General features: G+C 42.7%; 1 protein-coding gene and 1 long non-coding RNA gene across 7 annotated transcripts in view; one reads left to right on the top strand and one right to left on the bottom strand.

Annotated features, from left to right (window-relative positions):
* Positions 1–25,549, bottom strand: part of Ankfn1 (ankyrin-repeat and fibronectin type III domain containing 1) — a 388,671-nt gene that overhangs the window by 252,447 nt on the left and 110,675 nt on the right. The window lies entirely within an intron of this gene.
* Positions 7,995–18,412, top strand: LOC120095174 (uncharacterized). Its single transcript, XR_005490417.2, has 3 exons — positions 7,995–8,089; positions 13,960–14,137; positions 18,148–18,412. It is a non-coding gene; the product is annotated as an uncharacterized LOC120095174 (long non-coding RNA).

Consider the following 25,549-nt stretch of genomic DNA (forward strand, 5'->3'; position numbering starts at 1 on the left):
CATACACACACACACACACACACACACACAGATTTGTGCTGTGTCCATATGTGCATGTATGTGTCTGGGGGGCATGCATATAAGTGGTTAAGTATGAAAGACCTCTAGTCAATGTACACACACATGAGGAGGTCAGAGGAAGACTTCTAAGACTTCTATTATCTTCCATTTATCTTTCCCTTCTTATTCCCTTGACACAGGGTCTTTCCCTGATCTAGAAGCTTCTGTTTTTCCCTAGTCTGGCAGGCCAGTGAGCTCCTGAGAATTTCTTGGTGCACAAGACCATGCCTGGCTTTTAAATGAATGCTAGAGAAGAGGACATATGTCTTCATGTTTGCTCTTACCAACTAGTCCATCTCCTCAGCCCTGACCTCTGTGATTCCTCTTAAAAATAGTATAACTTTAAGAACTAATTTAATGCTCAACGATTTATCAAAGGTAACAATGCTATTTCAAAGAACTGCTGTAAGAGTTAAGATGGATGGTAAGTATAAAAATGTTCTGTAAAATAGTGGGTACTATCATACAGATCTGGAATGATCCAGACATACAAACTCAGATTTTAAATGGTTGGTCTTCAGCTTGGAACTATTGCCAAGTGATAGAACCTTGAGGAAGTGAAATTCAGTGGACAAGAGAGCTCTGATCCCTTCCCTTTTCTCTCCGTTGCCATGAGGTGAATGGTTTTGCTCTATTACAGCTTCTACCACAATGTGTTGTCAGGAGTCCAAAGCAATGAAAACATCCAATTATGGACTAAAGCTTCTAAAACTCTGGGCCAGAAGAACATTTTTCTTTATACGTTGATAAGATCAGGTGTTTGTTACAGTAACAAACAGCCCAGTAGTGCACTGAAGACTTGCTAAATAGGGACTGGTGTTGTTAATGTTATTATTGCTTTTAGGAGGCCAAGTTGGGAATACAAATTAAGAAATGGCACCCAGGAAGGTAGCAATTTAGACATTCTTACTCCAGTAAGACATTTCCCCTATTGCATGTCAAAATCATCTCAAATTTCTCTTCCAGGTTAGATTATCAGAACTTTATTTCTCTGTCTGAGGAGTATAATGCACACGATCAGTATCTACACTAAAAACTCCTTAAAATGTTAGCAAACCAACTAATCCCTTGTCCGTGGGGACGGAACTCAAGTCATCAAATTGTTAAATTGCTGGCCCATAAAGAATGGAGAGCATAGTGCTGTCTGTGCATGTAGGCGTTATGTTCTTATTGTCTGGGTTTTGTATACAGGCCCAGTAGTGTAATGTTTTACCACTAATTGGAATTATAGGTGCCTTTCTGTTTCCAGGCCTGCACATGCTCCCCTACCTCTTGTCTTTCTAAATACAAATGTATACTGAAAAGGCTTCAGAAATTGTATCCTCGTGAGCTCCTTTGAGGAACTCGTTGCTAAGAAACAAATTTAGAACTCTTACTGCCTAAGAAAAGTTTTCACTATTTCCTTAGATAATGGGTTCTTTAGCCACAAAGTAGGAACAAAGAAAATTGTCTGCCATTTCCAAGATTCACTGGACAAGGGCTCTTCATTTGGGGAACAATTTTCTACGATATCATTGATTACTTTAAACACTATTCGAAGTGCTCCTCAAGATGGCATTATATAACTATCTAGTGTGTGGTTTGTATTATTTTCCTTGGGGTACAAAATAAGTGAACAGAAACTTCGCAGCTATGTAAAAACTTGTCTTTGCTTTGTAAGGCTTGTTTCCACCACAGACAAAGGAGAAAAACAGCCCTTAAGATGACGAACTAAGTCATTCACCAGCCTGCTGAGTACCACTGTGTGCAGAACACAGTGCTGGCTCCCAGTCATGTATCTTATCATTCCTTATAAATATCTGTCTGGCTCTAGAGACTATCAGACAGCTTAGAGAGACCCCATGGCAACCTGATTCAGGATTATACTGCTGGCTGGGATGTAAGATGTTCTAGAGAGAGAATTTAATAGGAATAGTTACTAAGAGTCCTGAATGCTTGGTGTATCGTGACCTGCAGACATGCTTTTATGATAAACTTGTTCCTGAGAAGAACACAAGAAGGTTTGGTTCCTACTCCCGGGCAGGAGGGGAGAAAGCAGATGCGTGTGTGTGTGTGTGTGTGTGTGTGTGTGTGTGTGTGTGTGTGTGTGTTGTCACATACCAAGGAGAAATGTATCATTAAGGCCAAGGGGTCTTGGCAAGAGACATTGGCCCCTTTGGAGGTCTTAGAACCCAAGGTTGCCTTTTGCAGTATTTGACACATACTTCAGAGAGCCCAGGACTGTGAATTTTGAGATGAAGAAGCTCTTACCTTCTGTGATGAAGACTCAACTAATTCTGTCTCTTTAATGTTAATGCTAGTTATTTGCTCAATTCTGTGGTAGGAGCAGTTATTTTGGATTCCATTTATTCCCAGAAGTGCTGGGGGCCAATGTTCTTAAACTCAAGAATGACTAGCAAAGGCTAAGTATTGCCATGGTCAGATAAGGCCTTATGAATGATGGATACCTTTGTATTGTGATAAAGTGCTTTTCAAATAGAATCTGACAGTTTGGTGCTGGGCCATAGCTCAGTGGTAGCCCAGCATGCATGAAGTCCTAGATTTTGGCCAAATACTTCCAGAAAAACAAAGCAGAAACCATCCGACCTTTTAAGTTGAAGGCATCGGGGTTCTGATATTGTAGTTTGAGGGCTTCAGTCCACAGCCCTGTCTGAGCATATGCCATTCTCGGCATTTCTACCAAGCAACATGGTGATCTGTAGCCAGTTACTTGACCTGTTTAAGTTGGGATGCCTTTATTCTTAAACTGAGAACAGACCAGCCCTGTATCTCTCCTGACTGCTATGTTTATTGGGAAGACTTAATGCAGATAAGGAACAGGGCAAGTATCTGGACCATCCTATGAGCTTAATATGCCAACAGTTATAGCTAACTTTAGTTAGCCCCAGCTGAGAGGGCACCATCCAAGCTTCTGCTCCTGATTCTTAAATGACTACAGGCAGGCACCAAACTTCCTAGCCTTTTGTCTTTGACTTTTGGACACAATATTAACACACCACAGGCTCAACTTGAAAAAGTCCTGTCAGATCGCTTCTGGAGACTTCATAAACAGTGTTTTAGTTGTCAATCCCACTCCTCAGTCGCTGCTGGTGTTTAAGGAATTTTCTAAGCGTTTCCAACGGTCTCTCTTATGGCATTGGAACTTGGCTATTTTTCCACATAGTCTCAGCACTGTGTCTCTGCCCAGACCTGGGTGGGCGTTCCACTGCCTTACTGTGTTTACTTATAAATGGTTTCTTGTGTTTTGATTTCTTTCTAGCTTTTTAACAGTTAAAGTGTTTTTAATTTAAATAAACAATTTTCATTCCAGAAACTTTGGAAACTCCAGATGCACTAAAGCAAGGCAAAAGAGCTCAGAACAACACAGATTTATTTTGACGTGTGTAAAGACTCAAGGGTTTTGCTTGGTGATCTGGTCCTGCATCTATGAGACAGTGCATCTGGGCATTATTCTTAATGATCTGTGTTAATCAGAGCAAGAATGTGCACACAGTTGTACACACTCCTGTGTGCCCCTCTACATGTGCAAATCTCTATCATTCAAGTGTTTTCAATGAAAATAATATAATGCTATATTATTTTATATATTGTGCTTTTATTCTTAAAAATAATTTTTATTTTTATTTTATTTATCTTAATTTTTATTTTTAATTTTATTTTTAATCAGGTATCTATGTGTGTGACTATGTGTGGATGCACACAAATGTGTACAGGTGACTTGGAGTTGGAATTACAGGTGGTTGGGAGCCCCCCAATGTGGGGTGCTGGGGATCTAACCCCGACTCTCTCTCTGTGAGTGCTCTTCTCTGATGACCACTTTTCTTCTTTAATTATAATTTTGTACACACAAGTCACTATGTATCAGATGTTTCAATATGTTCTACATGTTGAACATATACTTCTTATAAAACCCACTAAGACATTTAAACCCCCAAGACATTTTCAGCCAACTAATTGCGCAGGAAACCTGTTGAAAAATGGACCATACTCACACTGATGTGAGGTAGCTGATGTGATGGAGTGATGCTGTAGCAAGTGAAGTTTGTCCTATGTAAAGGAACAAAGACTTTTTCCAAGGAAGGGCCATATGGATTTGCGGAAAATGGTGAGTTTAGAGCTAAGAGAACTAAGGGGCACTACTACTTTAGAACTTTTAATGGTTATTATAAACTCCAGGGTGAGAAAATACGCCAAACGTATGATTGAGAAGAGCCTTCTTGACAACATTTTGAAGGACGCATATGAAGAACAGTAACGGTGGTCAGGGATACATCTCTCAGGTCAATGAGATGTCACCGTATTGGTGGAGGCTAGAAGGAGCGCTCCCCATAGAAAGCGGCAGGCACAAAGGCCCTGATACAGGACACCTAATACAGGACATCTGCCAAGGTGCTCTCAATAGCATGCAAGTTAGTTGGATTGAAGAATTCCATGCAGAAGAGCAAGGAGAGGTGGGGATAAACCAAACAAGTTAGGCCATCTCAGGCATGGTGAGCATGTCTCAGAGCTGCAGGGGACAGTTAAGGATTGTTAACACAGGAAAGAGATGTACCTGGGTTTGTGCAGTTCATGGTGGGGGTGGGGAGTATGAAGCAGTGTCTGCTCACATTGTACAGACCAGACACAGGAGAAGCACCCGATGGATGGCTACCATTTTCAAAGGCCTGCCCCTTGCGAATTACTTCTATCAAACTCCTAAAATCTCCACAGTCTTCCAAACAGCCTCATAAGCTGGGCACTTAGTGTTCATATATAGACCTGTCAAGGACACTTCAAAGTCAATTGATAATAAGACTTGTGATTTATAGGATAATTCTGCTTAGTTAGGTTTTTATTTTCTTTTTTGAGCCTCTAGACTGTACTTAAGTATCGGAAAGTATACTGTATCAAGTATCTGAAAAGGCAAAGTTGACCTAGACTTTGAATAGATGATATAAGATATATCTACATTATGAAAGGGTCAGGATTCCTAAAATTAGCTTATGGGTACCAGGACAGGAGGGGAACAGGGTCTCTTGACTAGAAAGATGAGAGCCATTTAATGGTAAAGATGTTGACTATTTGATCTTAAAATGAAACCCAAAACTATTTACTACCCTGTAGTGTTGAATTCCTCCATTGTTCAGGTCTTTAAGTGGGAACCAGAATAACCACCCAGCTGTGGGCATGGGAAACTTATCTCCAGGATAACATCTGTTGGGCCTAAACTTTTTTTCTCCATGACCTTCCTCATTATTTTTGTCTTTAATGAAAATTGTTCTTGAGAATAGACTTCTTTCTGTCAAGAAGTTCAACTAACCTGCCATATGCCTAGTTTCTATTATAGGGGACCAGGTCTCCTCACTGATGGGTAAACTGAGGCATTGGTGCCCATGGAGTTATGCTTTAGGGACCATCACAGCATGCTGTATCACATCTCTCTGGTGAGCTAACATTGACCCTCCCAAAAGCTCTTAATTTCTGCTTCAGTTTATAATCCAGCCAGAAGGAGAAAAGCAAATACAAACTACTTAACTAAAGGTGGTTGGCTCCAAGGCTGCTTGGCAGTTCCACTCACATCCAAATCCATGACATCATTTAAATAGGATCCGGTATGAAATATTTTCAACTTTCAGACATTCATTCTCCCATTTTGCTGTCAGCAAACAATACAGACTCCTAGAAACCTTTCATGTCTCTTTAGCACTGTTTAAACCTTATAATTAAATGATGAATTTCTTAGGATTAATTATTCAAATATCAAAGTGATGGGTTTGAGCAAGCAACAGACTATCTTTCTAATCTATGCTCAATAACGCAATCTGGTCATGGGACCGTGTGTGCACATAGCAAGCTATCAATTTTAATGAAGCATTGCCTTTGAAGTCACAGGATATTATAAAGCCCACATATAAAAAAGTCTGAAAGACAAGGAAGTAAAAATAAAAGAAAAGGCACTAAAATTCTGACCTCGATCCCTGCTGTTTTAAACTTCCTCCACCTTGGGAGGTCACAGCACAGGAACTCTAGAAAATTTCACTCATCTTCTGTAGTATTTAGAACGTCTTAGTATTTAGTATTATTTCACGCCTTGTGGCTATGCAGGGAAGAATGAGCCTCCAGGCTTCTCGGCAAGATTCTACCTACCCTGGAGCCCCTCCACTCTCACTGCCTCTGTCACTAGTACCTTTGCCCAGGACCAGCCACAGAATTTGGGCATCTTGGTGTCAAAATGAAAAGAGGGGTCCCTTGTTCTAAAATGACTCAGATTTTCAAGACGTTGAGAGGAGACTGTTCAATGAGCCCAAAGAAATTGTGACATTTTAACTGATAACCTCTATGCCTGTGCTTGGCTGGCGAGCTGTGTTAGCCCAGCGTCAGTACACAATAGAGCAACCAGAAGCCCTGATTTCCCAATTTCCATGAAGCTTTGCCAGCTGCTGTGTGTTTGCGGGTGGGGGTGGGGTGTCACTGAATACGCTCCAGACCCTCAGATAAATTTGTTGATTCCAAACCCACGCATTGAAAAAAAGGGTAAAGGCTTAGTTAGCATCCCAACCCTCGGCAGATTTGGGAACACTTTGGAAAGCTCTGAGACATTAAGAAGCAACATATGAACTCAGGTGTGAAGCCTTGGATGCTGGGATAGTTGTCATGACCGGAGTTAGCAGGGTCTTGCGCTGAATTACATCTCCAGCTCTTCGTATCACTCTGCAGCTCAGGCTGCCTGGATCTCCCTGCCCTCTTGGCACTGGGGTTATAGATGTGGGTCAGAATGCCTGGCTAACCTTCATCTCTGACTTGCTTTGCAAATAATGACTTGCAATAAATGTAGTTTTGAGCTCAACAGTGGGTTATCCTGACTTCAAATTACACACAGGTGCTAAACTCCACCCAGAACAGAGACTTCAGTTAGCTTTGGGCTTCAGTGCAGTGCTGGGCCCTGGGAACACCAGCTCCAGTGACTTACAAGGCCTTCTCTCTTCGTCTCAGTTGGAATTGCACAGGCTGCACAAAGGGTTGAGTGGGGTGCGTGTGGAAGACTAATTTAGACTTGTGGCTCAAGGATAAAGTCTCATGGTGACTTTTCTTCCTAACACTTACGTCTTAAACACACTATGATTCTTAAATCCTTATCTGATTCCAACATGGATACCCTGACCCAGGTAATGGTTGGAGCAAATTAGGACTCTCCACTTATTTTAGGCATTTGGCTTAGGCTCTTTAAACAGTTTAAAGAGCTGTTGTCTGGAAGTAATCATTTCTAGGATAAATCTTTGGGTTGACCAAGAATCAATAGGTTTTGGATATAGACTTTGAGTTTGCATTTAAATTTGACTGTTGGAAATAGCAGGTACTCCCATGGGACCGAAGCACTTCTTTTCTCCTGAGAAAGGCCGATCTCCCAGAGAGCAAGGAAAGATATGAATGGGGTGTGGTGGGGGAGGATTAAATGCCGTTAAAATGAAGGCCAGAGAAGCAGTATGGTAGGGGCCTAAAAAATTCCAATAGAAAATCAGGGAAGATAAAGGAAGTGAACAGGAGTGTACAACCCAGGGAGAACTGTTGGGAGACAGTTCCTTAAAGCCACCAGGTTTAGTGACATGGAATGGCCAAATGACTCCCCACAGAATTATATAAGCAAGCTAAGAAGGCCAAAATGAAATGCTCTGAAGACCATCCATTCGGTCAAATAAGACACAGTTCTGTTTCTTTCTTTCTTTTAATTTTTTCCCCCTGTAGTGGTGAGGCAGTGTAGATGGATGTTCTAGGAATTGAATGCAGCCAGACTTCCCCTGGAATGTTCAAGAAAATGAGATAGCCAGCCTTGTGGTTGTGGCTTTCTACTGAGGATTTTTGCCCTTATCTGGTATCGAGGCACATTTGGCAACGTCTGAAGCATTTTTGGACTATCATGATTTGGGGCCTGAAGGAGCTACTGACTTCCTGTGGTGCAGAGAACAAGGAGCCACAAGAGAACGATCGAGGCCAACGTTGGCTGCTGAGACGGAGATCTGCCCCGGTTACTTTTCACATCACTGTGATGCAGGTGACTTAGAGCGGGGTGGGGGTGATGGGGGGGCAGGGGGTGGGGGGTGGGGGGTGGGGGTGGGGGTCTTATTCTGGATCATGGTTTCAGAGGTGTTAATTCATCATAGTGAGGTGGGCTTTGTGAAGCAGAACACTCCATTTCATGGAGGGCCAGCAAGCAGAAGAAGGGGGTCCCTGCACACTGAGAGCTTTTGTATTTGGTTTAAGAATCAGGCCATGGCACCCCCAGTTCTCGTTGGAAATGTCTTCATAGACACACGCAGAGATGTGCCTCACTCATGTCAGAGGTCACTCCAAACGTAGTCAAGCTGATTAAGCCACCCCACCCTCCAAGGAAAGCCTTGTGTGTGGATGGAGGCGGATGTTGGATTGAGCCATTCACCCTTACTTGGAGGGCTAAAGGCTAAGATTTATTTGAACTGTGGGGACTGACGGATGTCATTCATCTTCAGGAAGGACCTCAAGTTACGAAATCAGAAATAGCATTAGGAAGCAACCAGACAGATAGGGCTGGGAACAAAGTAGAACGACCAAGGAGGGGAGTCCTGAGATGCAGCTCAGGACAGCAGCACCACATGTAGATAAGATGAGGAACCAGGTAAGCCATATTACTCTTTCATAAAATGCTGGGATGGCTTGAAAGGAAAGGAGGCTGAGAGACGAATGCTAGAGGCATTCATTGCTGCTGGAAGGAGATATCACAGCAATGTCATGCTTTGCTATTAATCAAGTAATGTAATGTTCTCAAGGCTCGGGAACTTAAATTCTGAGAACAGTCAGGGGTTGGGGCAAGAGCATGCTTGAGGCAGTGCTGACAGGAACAGTTTGGCTTGGAGCACCTCTGGAAATCAAATGTTCTTCAGAGAATATGCCAGCACAAGGAGCTCATTGGTCAGAATTGGCTCCATTGAAGTGGTTCCCATAATCAGTGTGCATGGGGATCACCTGGGTACATTCCCCAAATCCAAGAAGTGGACCCCACACTTTCAAGTTGTCCTTACGATGGAGCTGGGAAGGGCCTGGGAACCTCCTTGTCTGACAAGCCCCTGGATGAGACTGATACTGCCTGTTTAGGGGACATAATCTAAAGAGCACTGGCCAGCAGAATTCTGGTGTAGTAATGCTGTGGCCTGAATTGGAAATGTCCCCCATAGGTTCATGTGTTTGAATACCTGGTCCTCAGCTGATGGAAGATTGTGGAACCTTTAGGAGGTGGAGCTTTGCTTGTAGACACTGGGGGTGGGGAGTGTCTTGAGGATTTATTGCCTGGCCCCTCTTCCTATGTGTTCTCTGCTCCTTGCATGTGAATACTATGTGGCCAGGGAGCTTTCTGTTCTTTCTGTTCCTGCTGTCATGCCTTTCTCGTCGTGATGGACTGTATCCTCTTGAAACTGTAAGCCCAAATAAATCCTTTCTCCTTCAAATTGCTTTTGTCCAGATATTTTATCACAGAGATTAGAACATAACTAAGTAAGACAGGGAAGCAGGGACGGTAGCTGCTGCCTTGGGAGCCCATGGGAGATGGAGAAATTGAAGCAGAAGCAGAGGAACAGATATCGGGCCTTTGTAAAGAGCCCACCCTTGGTTCAACACTTGGGAGACGGGGCAAACAAAACTGGAAAGAAAAGGAACTAGAATATGTGGCACAGAGCTGGGCCACAAAAGACCTGAAGAAACACCACGGAGATGTCTTGATTGTGAAAAATTAAAAGAAAGAAAACAGAATCATAAATATAATTGGTGGCCTGGCTATCTCTTTGTCCCAAGAATATTGTAAGTGAATTAGCACCTTAATATAAATGCAAACAGTGAAGAAATCAGGTGGCTGTATTTTCTTACCTTATGCTATTTCCCAATAACCATACAGAAAAATTAAGATATGTTCATAACTGCACCTCGATAACTGAGCAGTTATTCATCTACCTTTACCTCCTATAATAATTTGGCTACCTCCCACCTCCATCCCAGGACACTTGCATATTATTTATTGATAATATGCTCTTTGGACCCTTCTGCATGGCTCCATTTCCTCCATCCTGCCTGCTGATCTGAATCTTCCTCTCTCCCTCTCTCTTTCCTCTGCCAGTGGACATCCCCATTTCCTCCATCCTGCCTGCTGATCTGAATCTTCGTCTCTCCCTCTCTCTTTCCTCTGCCGGTGGACATCCCACCCTATTTTCTATTCTGCCCAGCCTTTGAGTGATCAATGTTTATTGACAAGGCAGAGTATAAATGGTAAAAATTGCTTAGACAAATGAGACAGGACATTCTTGGTATAAGTATTACAATGCCATGTTGGATTGAATCAAGATATGAGGGCAAAGGAACAAGCATTTGAATAACCCAAGGGTAAACTTTACTCAATGTACAAAACATGCCTATAGGAGGTGGGAGCCCCAGGGTTACCAAGAACTTGTTCACCTCTGTTGGATCACAATTGTTAAGCTCCATGGTTTCTGTGTACAGTTCATAGACTCAAGCAGAAGATCCTTATGAACTGCGTTTCCTTCGTTGGCTCTTTCCTAGGACAGTGCTTAGGTTTAAGCTGATATCCAAGATTGTGGGTCCGGTACTGCGTATCCTAGCTTCCTTGCTGAGCTCTGTGTCTACCAGCAGCAAAGTAGATTAAATACTCAGATCACAAACAAACTACTTTGTATGCTTTTAAATCTAGTAAGAGACTGTTTAATGAAACCATGACATAGCCACCTAGTAAGAGACTATCTTGTAGCCACTGGGGGAAAGACATAGCTTTATAAAGAATTTTAATCACACAAAGGAAGTGCTCTGGATATGTTTAAGGGAAATGAAATTGAATATATAATACCGCATGTACTTGGGAAACAGAAAAACAAAACACTCACAGGAGAAGCTGCGAAGGAGATGGTGAAAATACACATGAGGGCTAATGACAAACAGTGGGAATTTTCTCCAAAACTTTCTACACTGACCTTGAATTTCACACATATAACAGGTGTAGTAAGTTCTGTTATTATTGGGCATTTTAATGAACGTGTTGTCTCTCCCTTAGCAAGAGATGGATAGGGACAGTTGATTCCCATGGGAAGCAGGTGAGAGATGAATCTCAAAATGGTAAAGAAGATGTGAAGACATTGCTTAGAAGAGCTGGAGAGACTTGTGACTGATGGGTTTGCAGAAGGAAGTCTCAGGGAGATTATAAACAAAGATAGCCTGACATTTCTTGATGCTTCAAGATTGGTATAGAGTTGATGAGCTGTGGTAGAAAGGGCGTCCAGCGGAGCTGACTGACACTTGATCACCAACTGCAGAAGTGTGAAAGTAAGTCTTAGCACTCTATAGATGTAATGAAAATCAACAAAGTTGGGAATTGCTTTAATGAGTACCACATGGGAAAATAGAATAGATTGGCTACAGAAAAAAAAAGAGAGAGAGAGAGAGAGAGTTTTTCCTTTGAGAGGGTGACTACAGTATCGCTTTCCGTTATAAACGAGGAATATAAACTCGTTGTCAAAAGTATACATTGTCAAAACCAAAAATAGTTTAGCTTTCTGCCGGTTGAGTTGACTGAGTTTAGGTTGTGATTTCAACATCAAGAGGAAGAAAATGATGGTTCACAAGGAGCTTCACAGAGAGCAGAAGTGAGAGAAATTGCAAACAGATGATATGTAAATAAATATTTGCATCCACTGGCATAAATATTTAGAAGTGCTGACAACTTCCAATTATTTTGTTTTAATTGGTTCACACGGAAGCTAATTTTTGAGAATTGGACTAGGCCAATTAACACTTCAGTAGCTGCGCTAAGGCCTTTGATATTCAGAGTACGTTTTTGGCGGGGAGAGGGGGAGACACAATTGCTTGGGCGCCATGAAGTCTCCTTTGTGCCAAAAATAAAAACAGAAATAAGCTCTTTATTTAATCTCCTATCCCCAACATAGGTATTTTGAAGTCTCTTTTTGCAACCAATGACATCTTGGCCAGGAGAATGGGGCCACGAAATCCTAAAATCTGGTAGCAGGAGGATTGAGAGTAGAAATACAGTGAGAGACGAAATCCATGGAAATGTTGGATATTGGAACTGTCTACCTTGAGACCATGGCTTCTAATTAGTAAAGTATGATCACAAACACTGCCTAGAATCAGATATCATTACAGAGAAGGCAGGCAGTGTGAAAGCTTGCCCATGCTCTGTCTTCTTCTCCCTAATAGATTCCCTACCACCAGCCTATTTTACTGATTGTATATTTTCATTAGAAAACCAGACATGTGGCTATATTGTGGCTGATTTAGATTTCTAAGGCAATATTTGCTTTTATTGAGCTTTAAGGTAAGCGTGCAACTAAGAGATGCTGAGGGTGGGAGAAATAACCTTCCCACCAATTGGTTATCCAATACCAAGTGGTCAACCTTGAAAACATACATACAAATAGGATCATATAGACTAAGCATGTTTTATTTAGAAACACACACACACACACACACACACACACACACACACACATATACACATACATACATATGTCCCAATATATATGCATCTAACAACAATAATTTCAAAACAGAGGCCATGACTTTGAAGGAGAGTAGGGCGGGGTCTGTGGGAAGCTGTGGAGAGAAGGGAAGGGGAAATGATGTAATTATAACAAAAAAAAAAAAAGAATGAAAGAAGCCTGAAAAGGAGTAAGCTTGCATGCTCTTTCCAACTTCCTCTGACTCTTTTCTAGCTCCATGGGAAACTGCTTTCCTGACCCCTTTATGAAGGAATCCATATGACTGGTTTTGGCCACTGAGTTAGGAACAAATAGGAATAACACAAAGTCACTTTCTTTGAGCTGCGACTTCAGGAGCTGGGGGTACAAAGGTCTATTGAGCCCCTCTTCCCTGTGGAAGTCTGTATGTGGGGAGGTCTTTTGAATGACGCATAGAAAGAAGCATGTTGTAATGGCTCACGGCAGATAGCCCATTTCACAGAAAGGCTACAGAGAGGCGGAACTCATGTGGTCTGAAATAACTTGTCCGAATCTCCATCCCTGCTCATTTAAAAATGCTTTCCATCAAAATAAAAGCAAAACTCATTTCCGACCAAGTTTAGAAGCTACAGACTTTGAAAAAGACGGCAGTGACCATAAGGCTAAGTCCCCTGACTCGAAAATGACAATGACTACCACTTTCGTTGACATTTTACCTCAGCATTTCTTGCAGCCTATTTTTCCAAAGTACAATTCCAAATGTAGGTATGATTTCTGCCATTTTCGTATGTGAGGTGAATGCTCCTTCTCGCCATTAAATTCTTTAGAAAGGCTTCCTCTAAACAGTTACAGAACATTCCAACGTGTGGGGAGGAGGTTCTCCCTCCTTAGTTTCTTTTCCCTGTCTCAGCATCCATTTTTGTCCATGTCTGTCCAGGTACTCTCATTGTGAAGTCCTGCGCAAGGCTGCTGAGGTGGGGAATATCTTTCTAGTGGTAGTGGGGTGTTTCCTGTTGCTTTAAGATGTGTGGGAGCCCGATGACCTCTGTGGAGTGTTCAGAAGCTAAGAAGGGCTTTGCTCAAGCAAGGCAGAGCAAGGCAGGGATTGTTTATATCCTCATAGAGAGGTGACCCAAAGAAGAAGCAGCAAGCAGAGAGGGAGTTCGAGGCAGTGGAGAGCTTACAGTCCCAGGATAAGAAGTCTCCCTGATGTTTTGGAAGGTGTGGAGAGAGTAAAGATGGTCTCTGATGATGTCCTTAGGGGCATACCAATGTTTGGAACATCACTGGGCCATCCAAACTGGAGGCCGGAAACTGGCTGTGGGTGGCTGTTCTGAGGGAAAGGATAGGCTCACCTCTTGTTACTTACTTGGAGTGCCAACTATATAACTCTTTTTTTTTCTTTTCCTTTTTTCAGAGCTGGGGACTGAACCCAGGGCCTTGTGCTTGCTAGGCAAGCGCTCTACCACTGAGCTAAATCCTCAACCCCAACTATGTAACTCTTAAGGGTGCCTGTTACTGCTCTTGTGACCTTCCTGAGGAACACGGAAACTGCTACAGCTTCTTCAACCAGGATAGGCATCATTCCCTTGTCTGTAAGTGTGTAGATCCTTTGTGATAATTCACTTTTGAACGACCCTGCCATTTAAATGTGTGCAGCGATCACCCCCATTCAGTGATGACGAAACCGACACTAAGAAGATGTTTCATATACGGCCAAATACCTAATTCCCGGTAGAGTCAGAATTACGGTTGAGATCTCTTGACTTCACTTGAATACTTGCAACTCTTTAGAATGAATGAAGATAAAATTCCACATTCACTTGGCTTCTGAACTTAAGAAAAACACAGTGTTGCCTCTCAAAACCTAGTTACACTTTCTTCTTTCCCCTGGATGCTTGGTGTTTGATGGGCACGGTCATATCTGTTTGTTCCTCTACTTAAAGAGCAAAACCTTCCATATTCTGTGTATTCCAGGAATGCTCTATAAATATTTGATGGGCTGCTCTGCCACCACCCATGTAGTTTTAAAACTCAGCGAACATACACACAGTAGGAGCCTAGGCTATGCAGTCTTCTCCAGGTGTAGATATATGAAGCTCTGTGTGAACATATAATTATGGGAGGAAGCACTTGCACATGGGTATGTGTCATCTCTGAGTAGAAATTGGCTTAGGAGTTCTAAGTCGCACTAAGGTAACTTTCTTGAAACAAACAAACAAAAACAAACAAACAAACCATGGGGTACCCAGTCAGGCCTAAATCTTAGAGAAACAATTCTTAAAAGCCCTATTTAATATATTTGTGTTCCAAATGTTGCATGGGATATCTGCATATGAGAAGCATATTGGTTGTTTGTATATGAAGTTCAAATTGAGCTGAGGTGCTAAATGTCATCTGGCCAACCCAGGAGGTATATTGGGCAGATTGGAGAATGACAGAGTTGATGTGGGCAGATGGCGGGTGCCAGCCAGGGGACAGAGTTGTCTGTCAGCATCACGTGGCAGGGAAGAGAGGCTTGTGAGGGCCAGAGACAAGGAAAGAGGCCCACGAAAGTGGAAGGATCAAAATTGAGTTTGTGATGGCCCATTGTTGTAGGAGTTCTGGCCGATGTAACGAAAACCAGACCCAGAATGGGGATATGACCTTTGCTTGTTGGGAAAGGGTATGGGGGGGTACGGTGTGTGTGTGTGGGGGGGTGGATCACTCTTTTCAGAAAATGCCTTTGAAAAAAAAGTCTCACAAGAATCAGCTATAAATGGTTGACTAGATGAGGGCCGAGGAAGGTCATTAAATAGTAAATAAACAATTAAAAGAAAATCAGTCTCTTCCTTTTACAACAGCCATCTGTAGCTTTCGCCGGAAAAGATAGTATTTGGATTGTCCATAAAAATACAAAGCACCTACCAAAGTATGAAACATGCAGGACTCAGCTGACAAAACAAACAAAACCAAACAGAACAAGGACGGCAAAGGTGTTTACCAGATGTAGGTAACAGGAGACCAGAAGGGGAGAGCCATGCTGTATCCCAACAAGAAGACACAAGAGTCATCTACCGTAAAGATCTAAGTTCTCTCAAAATTTAGTTTTAAAATGAATGAAGTCACAATCAAGATCCTAGGGGCCTGCGGCAGGAGGATTGCTGTGAGTTTGAGGCTGTATTTACCGAGACAGTGAATAAGCAGGCCACCCAGAGCCACAGAGCCAGATGCTGTTTCAGGAGAGCAAACAATAACCAAACAACGAGAGCTCTCACTGGAATAGAAATGTAACTTCAAAAGGAACCTAATAGTTGAATGAAATAAATTAGTAAGAAAAGAGGAGACATTTAAGAAAAGATATTTACAGGAAAGTTAGCTGTCTCCCCTTCTTTCCCTGGTGTTAAATAGTTCTCAAAGCTTCATTCCTTACGTCAGAGCTGCACTTGAGGAGAGAGAGAGACTGAGAAGACTACAGAATGAATCTGAGAGCCCAGAAACAGCCCCTAGTGTACCAACGCCCTCTCACATGGCAGGAGAGCAAACCTGGGCCCTGCTGCGAAGGAGAGGCTCACTCAGAGCAAGGTGTTCAAAATAGCCGAGAACAGTAACAATAACAAAGACAAACAAAAAGGAGAAAAGTCATTTGTTCTTCATGGCAAATACTAATTACGGGATGCATTAAAGGGATAAATGTGTAAATTAAGTTAAAAGGAAGAAGCAAGCATTCGTTTCCCTTGGGAGTTCAAGTCTGTTCCTGTGGGTTAAAGGTCTTTGAGTGACCCACATCCAAGCCAATGCAGGGAGGAGAGCTATAGACACAAAGTAGTTGCTGACTGCAGAGGGAGACAAACTGGCCTGGCTAGAGGATCCCTGGAATAACCCAAGTCACCAACGCTTGAGCTGAAGTTTGACAGTGGAGAAGGAGCAGGAGAAAGCTCTGGGAAAGAGAGTCAGCCTCCCAGGGAGCGTGCCCCGTGTGGACTGTGTCTCTAGACACAGAAGAATACACAGGGGCTATCCCTTTCCCATGGTATGTAAAAGGGTAGTTTTTGAGTAAAACCTATTTTTATTATCCTTACATACAAGACCTCCCCACAATTCAGGCCTTTCAAACGACATGCCTAGCATAATCAAATTCAGTGTTTCCCACTTTCTGTGTTTTTTTTTCCCCCTCAGTCGCTGGAAACATGATATAACTAAGTTCCCCTGTAATCGATAAAATATTGTACAGTGCGTGTGGAATCAGATACGTGTGTGTTTTTATAAATGTACATTAGAGAGGGACGGGAATGGGACAGAACAAGGCTGACTTGTTCGTGCTTTTTAATATAGATATGTTGTACTAAACAGCAAGATATGTCATAAAATGAAACCCAATACTCCAAAAGGAGATTGCAGTTGCTCCGTGTTTCAGTGGCTTTCCTGGGAGACAAATCTTCTTTCATTGGAACAAACACACAAGAGTGATTTTTATGAAGTACTAGGAAATACCCGGCCATAAAGTTGCATTGCTGAAGCAAGGCCCAACATGATTACAATGAAGCTACACTTCGAGATCTACTCTCAGTAGACGTTTGGTGTCAGGTTAGACAAGGCCATTTGTGTGGTACAATGTGCTGGGTCACTCTGATTGGCCACAAACGTTTCCCCAAGGATTTAATGTTTTATGAGGTTCCAGAGCCATCCTAGTGGCTGACACCAACAAAAAAGTAACTAGGATCTTGGTCTGGGAAGTGAGAGACACTTGGTCGAATCTGAAGGAAAATATCTGTTTAAAATATAGGGTCCTTACTCGTTTTGCTCAAATTACTCATTTCACTCTCGTTTTATTTTATGCATATATGTAGGAAATAATAACTCTCTACATTTACCTCCCCCACCTCCCCCAGTAGAAGCATAACTCCAAAGATTGGAGACTCTACCAGGGTGTCCCACCTATGGAATGCAGGTTCATGCACGAAGGATAGCTATGAGTGTGGTCCCACACAAAACAATAAACTTACTTTAAAAATCATTAAATTTCTCCTGTAGGTAGTTTCTGTAACTCAGCTACATGGGTATCCAGCATGAATGTTACAGATGATAATGTCAGGTCTCAGTGTCAGGTAGTAAATATGTATACACTTCTACAGTTCATGGGTCCTGATTTTGACACCCATGGGTCATGTGTATGGGCTAAGATAAACTCTTACTCATCTATTGTGGCCCACAGAAATCAAAAGGTTGAACATACCTGGTGTACCACTCGGTTTGGTTCTTATTACACTCTCAGGCACTACCTCTGAGTCTGGCTGTTGTCACAAACCACATCATTTTCTTAATAGACAGACAGAAACAGATCTGAGTTCATTCAACTTTCAGCCTCTTCCTACGAATTGAGCTGATAAAGAATGGGTGTTTGACAGCACACTGGAGATAGCAGACCATGACAGAGTTGTCATGAGGAAACCCTAGGTTAGGGGCCAAGAAAGCAGAAATATCAGGATCGGAGTCTTCTTCCGAAGCCCATGAATATATAAATTAAAATGCATTGTACCGCATTGTGCTTTATTGTTCCTTGTGTAGGTTTGATCTTCACTGCCAGATCTCTAATTTTTTCTTGTTGTTTCTTCTGTGCGCACAGACTACTTAACAAACTACAACCAGCAATGACCAACAGTGACCAACAACCAACCAACAAATTGCCCCACCTCTTTGAGCCCTAGGACTTATTAACCCTCTGAAAATTTCCCAGAATTCTAAACTTCACACAATTCCAGAGACGATCTGCAGCTGGCAGAACCACACCTCTGCTAGAGCATGAGGCAAATCCCAGCCAGCTACTGTGGACAATCTGAAGCAGTCCCATATCCCACATGTGTGATTAAAATGAAAACATAGTCTTATAATACTTGTGTGTTTTTCAAAGAAAGCAAAATCCAAAATTGCCATTACATTATACTCATCCCTCAAGCATGTATTTAGTTTCTATTTACAGGGGATCCATGTAAATGCCGAAAAGAAGAGACCTAGCCCTTCAGGGAGCGAAGGGTCTAATGAGGGAGAAAAATAGACCTTTTCAACATTTGAAATGCTAAATGCTTGCTTGGTGTTTTGTACACAGTGCAGGGGTGTGCTGAGAATGCACTTGGGGGATGGGAGATGCTCAGCTGGCAAGATGCTTGTGGAGCAACTGTGAAGACCTGAGTCTGGATCCTCAGAAGTCACACAAAGCCAGGTGTGGTAGCACCCACCAGTAAGCTCAATGCCCCTGTGACAAGGTGGAAGGTGGAGACAGGAGAATCCCTGGAAGTATGTGGGGCAGCGAGCCTCACACATATGTCAGAGACCCTTCCTCAGACAAGGTGGACCAATATCCAAGATAGTCCTCTGACCTCCACATGCAGCCAGTAGTGGGCACATGTTCCCATCCATGAATATGCATACACACATATAAACAGAGGTTGAAAATAAAAAGAAGGTCCTGGCTTCAGAACTCCAAAAGATGCCAGCCAAGATGGAGGAGTTTAAACGCCAAAGGGTGAGCTGTTGAAATGGGTCGAAGAAATATTCTTGGGCTGGAGAGATGGCTCAGTGGTTAGGAACACTGACTGCTCTTCCAGAGGTTCTGAGTTCAAGTCCCAGCAACCACATGGTGGCTCACAACCATCTGTAATGGGATCTGATGCCCTCTTCTGGTGTCTGAAGACAGCCACAGTGTATTCACATACATAAAATAAATACATCTTTAAAAAAAAAAGAAATACTCTTCTTTATGCAAAAGAATGACAAGAGAGACAATTCAGGTGCTTGCTTCTAGGGTCCCCCCTCCCTCTGTCCCCCGTCCTTCTCTTTTCTCTTTGCTTTTGTTCTCCTTACACAATCCCTTACTTTGCCTATGTCATTATTTGCTGACGTGGGATTTACTGGCTGATCATAGAGATACACTGTGGTCAAGAGACTAAGGTTGCCTTCCACTCTTTGTTTATTTGTATGTGTATGTACACGTGTGCATGTTTGTGCAAGGGCAGGTGAGTGGGGGTGTGTGTACAGTGCACATGCATAGGTGTGCCCAGGCCAGAGGTCAACCTTCATTATCATCCCTCAGATACCATCTGCCTTGGTTTTTGAGACATGGTTTCTCACAGGCCTGGCATTAGGTAAGGCTAAGCTGGCAAGACATTGAGCCTCAGAGACCCACGGCATCTACCTTCCTCCTGCTAGAAACACAGCAGTACACCAGCATTCCCGGCTTTTACACACACACACACACACACACACACACACACACACACACACACACACACACACACACATATATATATATATATATATATATATATATATATATAGAGAGAGAGAGAGAGAGAGATGTGGATTTTATCTTCCAGTGAGCTATCTCCTCCTATGTGAGTTAATTTTTTTAAGACTGTTTTTTTGTTTTTTGTTTTTTTGTTTTTTTTCATTTTTGTGAAGTTTAAGTTCACAGTAAAACTGAGAGAAAGGAGTAGAGATTGCTCACATATCCCTCTCATATGGGCACAGCCTCCTCTGTCACCATGGTACCATTGTCAACCGTGGTACATCCCTACAGTAGAATCTACTCAGTGCTGAAAGATGAACCGGCAAGTCATGAAAAGGAAGAAGCATAAGGTGCATGGTTTGGATATGCTTGGCCCAGGGAGTGGCACTATTTTGAGGTGTGGCCCTGTTGGAGTAGGTGTGTCACTGTGGGTGTGGGCTTTAAGACCTTCACCCTAGCTGCCTGGAAGTCAGCCTTCCATTAGCAGCCTTCAGATGAAGATGTTGAACTCTCAGCTCTGCCTGCACCATGCCTGCCTGGATGCTGCCAAGCTCCCACCTTGACAGTAACGGACTGAACCTCTGGACCTGTAAGCCAGCTCCAATTAAATGTTGTCCTTATAAGAGTTGCCTTGGTCATGGTGTCTGTTCACAGCAGTAAAACCCCAGGACAGAAGTGTACACACTGTACGTGTCCATCTCTATGCCATTCTGACGAAGGCCAAGTTATAGAAACATTGAGGAGATTGCTAGCCAGCGGCTGAGGAGAGAGGGATGAGGGATGAGCAAATAGGCCACAAAGATATGCAAGTCACGGAAGCTACCCTGCATGACACCGTCATGGTGAAGCCACGGGCCATACAATGCCAAGAATAAAAGAAGGAATTTGAATGGTTGTGGCCGTGACAAAGTCAGGTCATTGATTGTAACATGGTAACTTCTGCAACTGTAACGTAACTCTGCTGAAGGGGCTATAAGTTGGTTGCTTCCAAGTTCTGGAGACAGTGATTCTCGTTGTTACCAAAATCTACACCTAGGCTTTTGTGTGGACTTAAATTCTCAACTTTGGATGAATGCCAAGGAGTTGACATGGCCATATGGCAGAGAGACGTTAAGTTTCGCCAGAAACCACGAAACTGTTTTCCAAGCTGCTGTAGCATCCTACATTCCTATCCACAGCAAGTCAGGAGGTCCAGAAGCTCCACTTTCTCATTAGCATTTGGTGACTTTCATGTCCTGAACTCCGGCCCTCTGACGGACATGCAGTAGCGTCTCAATTTTGTTCTGATCCGACAGGCGTGTAGTGATGTCTCATCCTCCCTGTGTGTGTGTGCAGGGTGAGTGTGTGTGTCTTCATGTGGGTATATGCAAACTCGTGAAGTAGACACGCACATTAGTGTGTATAGATGAGGCCAGAGGTAGAGGCTATGCTGGGGTACTGAACTCACGTCTTCAGGCTTGGGCAACAAGCCTTTTACCTACCGTGCCATCCCCACAGCTCCTTCCGCCCCAATTTCAATTCTCTCCTAAAATGCAGATTCCCTTGTAACATAGGATGCGCAACCCTCCTCCCCACATTTTTCCCAATACATCTTCTTGACGAGGAGCCCGTTTAAGGTCTGTGGTCCATTTTTAAATCAGATTCTTCCTTTGTAGTTCGTACCTATAGTGCAAAATTCTGTCCTCTTTCTGAGTCAACGATTTTTCTGAAGCCCATGGAATCTAGGTTTGTCACTTCCTGTGACAAATAGCCTTGTCTTTTTTTTCCCTCCCACAAAACCACCTCATCCTGGAACACGTTGGACCCAGAAGGCTGCTGGAAGTGCTGATGCCTGGTAGCTCTGTGACCTTGGACAAGCCACTTAACCTCTCCCAAACTGTAAAATGGGATAATAACACAGCTCGTTCCTGACTTACAGGGCTATTGAGGATCAAACCTGATAATATACGTGAAAGGGCTTTTTTATAAGCTCCATAATGCTACTCAGATGTGAAGGATTATTATTTTATATGCTCAAGAAGGTCGGCATGGCCACTGTCCCAGGTGACTAAAAAGCATATGTGATTTTATTTGCCCCAATAATTTTATTCTTATTAGTACTCATTCGGTATACTACAGCGGCACGCACAATGCACAAAGCATTTATTCTTCTTTGGCTACAGTAACTATGCCCCCTCTCTCCAAACTTACCCTTGTAAAAACAAGTAAGACTCATAAAACAAAACAAAAAGAAAAAAAGGGGGTGGTGGGTAAGAGATGGAGGGGAGCACTATTCACAATCATGTGTCATCGAAAAGACTCACCTGACGCTTTGCCAATGAGTGGCCCTTGACAGCGGACAGCAAATTCTGCTGACCGAATGACCCCCCAAGGTGTATGGAACTATTGATCTTTTTTATCTGTCTTTTTCCCCTTGAATTTTTCCCGTGGTTTCCTAACCCTCCACTTCAGGAGGTAAACACAATTCTGGCAGAGTCCCGGTCTAATTTAGTTTATTAGGGCTTTTACTACAAGTTTTTAAGCACTCGCTGATTTTCAAAAACACATTAAAATGGCCATGGCCAATCTTGTAGATTGGTACAAGTCCACATTTCCCAAACGACTTAATAGTCTGCAACTTGTGCCAGACAGAGAGTGAGCTCACCATTCTCTTTCCCAGCACTTCAAGGCTGGACATTGTGTTTTAACTCGGGGGTGGGAGGGGCCCTTTGCTTCGCCAGGCAGGTCTCCTCCCTAGAATTCCCTCCTACAATTTTATAGGTTCCGCTGTCCTGGAGGGCACATTAAGTCCCCAAAGGACGTCTTTGTAGACCATTTCTGGAACTTCAGACCTGCCCCAGCCCATTCTTGGAAAGTAGGGTTTTAGAGATGTTTTTCTAGACAAAGGTTGATATTTTGGGCAGAGGGGGTTGTCAAGTTTATGGTGAGTCTGTCTAGTGGCAAGATAATTAAAATTGAGATTTATGTCTCTGAATCTTTATTCTTTTTTTCTTCTGAATTTCCCTGATCATGGAAGATAAACTCAACAAAGTTTTTATTGGACAAATGCACCATCAGGTTAAAACTGGACCATAGAGTGAACTCACATTCTATTAGAGCAGTGGTTCTCAATCTTCCTAACACTGTGACCCTTTCATACCGTTCCTCGCTGTGTGATGACAGCAGTCAAAAAAACATTTTGTTACTACTTCTCAACTGTAATTTTGCTGCTATTATGAATCATAATGTAAATATCTGATATGCGGGATATCTGATATGCACGATCCCTAAATGAGTCATGACTCACATGTTGACAACCACTGTATTAAAAGGAAATCTCTCTCACACACACACACACACACACAGAGAGAGAGAGAGAGAGAGAGAGAGAGAGAGAGAGAGAGAGAGAGTGTCTCACAAAGACACACACACGGAGACATAAACATACAAACACACACATACAAACATACTCAGACACACATATATAGATGCACACATAGACTCATTATTACTCAGACTCACCACCTACAACACACACCATGTATCACTCTGGAGTGAAAAATGCATTCAAATTTGGGTCATGATTCTAGGCAGCACAAATTGTGGCTAAGGATGTGGGTAGAGGCTGGTAAATGACCAAGGTGATCCATGGTCCACAAAAGGGGAGGCCGGCCTGGGAACTCCTCTTCACAAACACTGTTTCTGAAATCCAGGCTCTGTTGCTGTGTGAAGACTGTTGGGTTTTGTTTTGTTGTTTATTTTCTGTGTGTCTGATAATTTTTGATATGCATTAGAGCACCATGCTTTGCCTGGTGACTCAGAGAAGCAAATGGCTCTCTAGACTCTTGAACAGGATTCTGGCTTGAGTTCTGCTCTGAATGGTGATTTGGCTCTGGACAGGTCACTTCAACTCTACAACAAGACAAAACGACATGAAATCTGCTGACTTTCAGAGAGGACATCAAGATCATACGGGGTCACGAGAGCTTATGCTTCAGACACCGATGTTTGAAATTTTCTAGAATAAGATCTAGGCACAAAGGAGGAGGGGAACTTTCTTTGAGAATTATAGTCACATATACAATGTTTTGTACAATGAAGAGAAAGCTCATTCTAATGTTCTTTATGTAGTATATATGAATGCAGATAAATTCGCACATGCATAAGTGCCTGGCATACATTTGCATGTGCACATATCTACTCCTTTAATCTTTGTTTCAAGAGAATAGCAGTAGCACTGAGAAAGCGGGAGGCAGGCTGAAGTCTGAGAGCCTTTGGGTGGTCTGCAGCTGCCGTGCATGCTTAGGAATTAGAGCCTCCATTGTTTCAGAGCCCCCATTTTTGTGGAGCCTTCATTGTTACAGAACCTCCACTTGCTGCTTTACTATCTCAAGTAAATCACTGCACCTCTCTGAGCTCAGTTCACCATCCATAAACTAGAGAGGAGCAGTTCCTGCCTCACAAAGTGTGTGTGTGTGTGTGTGTGTGTGTGTGTGTGTGTGTGTGTGTGTGTGCGCGCGCGCACATGCGCATACATGCACAAGCATGTGTGTGCATGAGTACACGTGTAAAATGTCTATCTATAACATGTGCACATATGTAATTGTTAAAAACTATATTTTGGGAGCTGGGGATATGGGTCAATCGGTAAAGGGCTTAAGACCTGAGTTCAAATCTCAGCACTCACATAGAAGCTGGGCAAAGCACTGGGGAGGTGGAAACAGGAAGGTTCCTAGGGCTTGCCATCCATCTAGTGGAACAGAATTCTTGACCTTCAGGTTTACTGAGAGACCTTGTCTCAGAAAATAAAGTGGAGATTGACTAATAAAAACATCTTCAGGTGTCCTCTGGCTCCTTACTCGTGTGCACCGATTTACATATACATATGTGCGCACACACACACACACACACACACACACACACACACACCATACACCACTGCTAATATATTTGCAATACACATTCATTATATATGCACACATTTGAAAGGGTTGGGTACTTAGTAAGCATTTAATAGCCAGTAGTTATTTCTGTGATAGCGTAAATTAAAAATAACACTAACAACGCAGTGCGTGCGAAATCTTTCCATCTCAGAGATCAGAATATATACAGAATGTTCCCATTATACAGGAGTGACCAAAAAATGTTACAGATAAACAGGCACTCACATAGGAAAGGCAAAATCTCTTGGCTGTGTTAAGCACACATCGGAAAGAATTGATATTATCTTCTGAAAACAAAGAGCATCACTCATTCCTTAGACTCAAACAGCCAACTGGACCCTGGGGAAAGGTGCATACAATGTTAGCGTCTTGAAATAGAAACTGCCTTTGCAAGCAGCACAGTAACGAGCCCTTAATGCACCTCATGGAACGCAGGGCCACGTGTTTTGTAGTTAATGAACCTAGAAGCTGAGGCCAGTGGTGTGGCTTAGAGGGCGGTGCTCCTTCCTTGATGCCACGAGGTAAATTAGCATCCCGTCTTCTGTCGTGAAACTTTCAATAAAGAACTGATTATAGAAGGTATTAAACCTTTCTGTAATTACAGCTATAAATATAGATAACCAAGTCATTTTGAGTACTAAAATCAATTTTACTGTTTATGCACTTACCCTGCTATATATTTAGCTGTTGACTTTTAACTCAAGACATAAGCAGCTGGTGAAAAATACCCTTAGAATACTAATTATGTTGTCACGGGGAATGCCAATAAATGTTGCCCTGAGGAGGGTTAATCAGGATAGAACACACTGTAATTGTTTTAC

This window comes from Rattus norvegicus, chromosome 10 (assembly GCF_036323735.1).
Source record: "Rattus norvegicus strain BN/NHsdMcwi chromosome 10, GRCr8, whole genome shotgun sequence".
NCBI lineage: Eukaryota > Metazoa > Chordata > Mammalia > Rodentia > Muridae > Rattus > Rattus norvegicus.